This window comes from Mycetomoellerius zeteki, unplaced genomic scaffold (genome assembly GCF_001594055.1).
Source record: "Mycetomoellerius zeteki isolate Tzet28-1 unplaced genomic scaffold, Tzet1.0 scaffold605, whole genome shotgun sequence".
Classification (NCBI taxonomy): Eukaryota; Metazoa; Arthropoda; class Insecta; order Hymenoptera; family Formicidae; genus Mycetomoellerius; species Mycetomoellerius zeteki.
Window position 1 is genome coordinate 61,187 of NW_017257616.1, and position 4,179 is coordinate 65,365.

The window sequence follows — 4,179 nt, forward strand, 5'->3', positions numbered from 1 at the left end:
GAATTTACTAGGGAGTAGGAGATAGAGTTGTGCGATTAAGGATTTTCACTAGGGAGTATCGAATAGTTGTTAGGAAGGGTAATTTTGAATCCGGTGCCAAAAAGATTGCGGAGCTTGTACGCGAATCTACCTGGATCGCCTTTCCGAATCCTCTTGTAGTTGGGAAACGCGAGATTGATCTCCAATTTTTCCAACTTATATACGGGTTCGCGGGTCGCATCTGCTGGTTCGATTGGGTCTAATAATTGCGCCAGCTTTTGGAAATACGGAAAAGGATCGCTATTTGAAATAAGGGCTGTTTTGATTTGGAATCTTATTCTCTTCTCTCGCTGTCTTCGTCCTCCCTTAGTAGGCATCGAGGTACGCGGTGATGCAAACGAATTGTCGACGTTCCGAAGAAGTGCAACCAGACAGGGGCCACGCTTATTGGCAGCGACAGTCACAGCAACAACCTCGGATGATAAGAAATTGTGAAAAGCCTGTGGAAGTGCCGTAAGACGGGGGCCACGCTATTGGCAGCGACCGTCGCAGCAACAACCTCGGATTGAGTAATTGTGAATGGCCCGTGGAAGTGCTGTAAGACGGGGGCCACGCTATTGGCAGCGACCGTCGCAGCAACGACCTCGGATGTAAGTAATTGTGAATAACCCGTGGAAGTGCCGTAAGACGGGGGCCACGCTATTGGCAGCGACAGTCACAGTAACAACCTCGGATACTCGTATGAATATGTGTCTTGTATATTTGAACGTAACAGAGAGCAGAGATACAGCCGATTTAATATGTTTATAATAGAGAGAAAGGCTCGGCAAGAAGCAACAATGGACGCAAAAAGAAAATATAAAGTGACCGATGACGCGAGGAGATAGGTGGTCGTCGAAAAGGTAGAAGAGAATTTTAGTTACTTACTATTGTTGCGATTTTTCTTTCGAAAAGAAAGAGCCAGCAGTCAGGAGGTGAGGAGTCCCCGCAGGATCGGCAGCAGCAGTCCGGGCACGATCAGTGACTTCACAACGGAAGGGTAGACGGAATTAACTCGGAGCGCCGCACAACCAGTACCGAACGCGAGAACTCCGCACTAGATTTCTTTGCTCGGGTAGCACTTCGTGCTTGTACAAGTCTCTGAGTACCGATGATGAACTGATTCTTGCCCTGACCGAGGGCCTTTATATACCGTGCCCGAGGTGCGTTATTTTTTTGGACCTTGGCCCTTGGTTCGATGGTGATTCACTTTTTTGGGATCTTGGGATTTCAAAATATAGGAGAGACTAATGGAATTTATTGGGAAATGTGCTCTAAAAAATGGGACCGGTAGGAATCTTGTGTTTGTCTGTGCGCTGGAAAATTTAGACTTATCTATGAGTCATAGAGCCACTAGGCGTACACGTACTCTCGATCGAATATTGATGATTAACACGTTATTAACTTTCGTTTAATGTTTGCAATTATTCATGGAGATAGTTATTCTATTGATTTGAGAATCGATATTCGATCGACCGTGTTGTTGACTCTCTATCTTAGGTTTAGCAAATTATTAATACTTAGAGAGAGAGAGAGAGAGAGAGAGAGAAAGGAAAAGGAAACAGATTTTTCACAAAAGAAAAAAATCGTGGAGTCGCCAGGACGTAACAGTGCATAATATTTAACTGTGATTAAATACTTTCAGGGAAGAAATGGATTTACAAGGTATTGTTTCTTGCACAAATAGCAGAAGGCAAACAACGTTACATCCAATTTCGATGTCCACGACCGCGTGGAACGGCGCGCATTTCCGAACAATCGTGTGCCAGAACTGGAGAAAGCCACACGTCGGAATTGATTTCATCGCTTCGTGGAGCGTGCAACGTATGGGCGTGTGTCCCTTTTCGCTTCCGTCCCTTCTAATTTCTTCGCGTTCACCTGTGCTCGGGCGTTAACTCCTATGAGGAACAGCCGCAGCACCATCGGAAGCGTCGTGCAACGGAGTTCGGTGGCCCCGCAGAGTGGGGACAAGAAAATCCGCCGGCAGAAAAACCACCGAAGAAAAAACTGACCGCAGATCTTTTCGTGCTAATAATTATCGCATTAATTATAGCGCGGGGAGCGCGCGCGCATCTCGTCCACGCTATTCACGCACACGCGCACACATGCGTGAAGCGCCGCGACTACACGGACAACGGGTCGAAGGAACGGCCACTGTTAGGCATTACTAGAGGCACACGGGTGAGACTGATTCGCGCGAGGCAGATCTGATGGCGAGGACACACGTGAGACGCGTAACGAGCTCGCGCGAACGCCGCATCGTCGAACTCGCTTCTTCGCTTGTAGTTAATTGTAATGGTGTAAGACGCGCGTCATTATGATGCCTATTGTTTCTAAAAGCAGGATGTAATTTCGCGAAGGTGTAGCGGCGAATTCTTCGGCGGTCATCGAATTCTCCGGGATAATAATCTTGATTTTACGCAAACATCTCGAATGCGGGACTGTCTCGAGAAAGTCGCACCAAAATATGATTAATCACCGAGGACCAATTAAGAAACTCCAAACAGTAATTTTGACATCAGGTACTTGCTGATTGAAGCTTGCTTTCACGAAATTTGCATCAAGGTGTACATATGCCTACTCGGAAGAGAGAAGGAGCGAGACAGATTTTCCGTAACACTACGATGACATCATAGGACGTGTCGCGAAACGTGTGGGACATGTAACGAGGACGCGTGCATTGGGACTCGTCAGAACGTCGCGCGTTGCACATCGGTCACGCGTGCCAGCTAAGAATTCGCGTCCGAAGTCAAACGAACGAGAAAAGCATTTCTTCGCGGGGAGGAGAGCGCGAAGCGCGGGAGGAACAGTTGCACGAGAGCTTATGACGAAAGCACCATGCCAAATTCCGTGCTAAAATCAGAGGTCGTGTCAATTGTGATCGTTTCTGGTAACTCCGTTTTCTGCCGTTCGCTGTCTATGAATCTATGATTCATATTCTGAACGTATGCACTAAACATAGCGCAAATGTTCGTGTTCTTAAAAAAAGTGGTCTGTGTTTAATTAAATATTTAATCCAGTCTATCAGAAATTCAAGTGAAGATAATATCTTTGAATTATAAATATTTGAATTCTTTGATACATTCTTTGCATTCAGTTTGCTCTTGGACGTTAATATTTTTAACCATCCAGCAACATGGAATTTTAACTCTTCCATCAGCGATAGAGATCTTATATATAGCAATAGAAATCTCAATAGAGCAAATTTTTTTATTTTGTTCTAGATTATTCATAAAAATTTAAAACAAATTTATACTTGTCAAATCTTTGATTAGTTTTTACCATAGAAATTGGATTGTATTTTACATATTTTTTACAGATTTTAATTTATCTGCCGAAATTTTCACAATCAAAATACTATCGATAGTGTGTTTAAAGATCCCGTGTTGCCAGCAGAAGATTAATTAATGTTATATAAGATCGTGATATTTTAATAATCTCATTAATAAAATCATATATCTCTTTCTATCTCAATTAAATTTTTGCTCGATCAACATTATCCGATTAAAAATCAGAATGTATAATTAAGGATCAAAATATATCAGTCAACTGTCCTTCAAGCATTATCGATCTATGCTATCATTAAGCGGTGATCCACACATTATTGCAGAGAAATCATTCGGCTGTCCGCGTCGTCTGTGTTTCTTTCGCCGCGTCACGCCGTAATTAAGCAGATCATTAACGTCATCGCGATCAGAACGAAGGAGTACGCGAACGAATCGCAACCGCCTGCTGGCACATACCGTTACGCGATGGTTGCGAGACGATAGGGCACCTTGATTAACGCGACTGCGAGTTGCACCTTGCAAATTGGCGGGAAGCATGCCTGCGTTCTCAGCCTTCTGCGTCGAAGAAAAACCTTGTGCCATTGGGCGCGATTTAGAGACGCGCTTTTGCGATTGTCCACCTTGCGCTGTAAGACTATCGCGCTGGGGCAGCAATTCGATTACACCTGTTTCTTCCTGTAACAAGCTAGAAAATACTTTCTATATTTGATTTTTAAAAAATTACACCGTGAACTTATAAATCGATATTGTCGAATTTATGATAATAGTAAGATTACAAAAATTTGGCTATATACAATGTCATTAAACAAAATAAAAAAGATTTTGTAACGATGCACCCCTTTAACGCATCGTTCCCGACAGGTCGCCCGTCGGA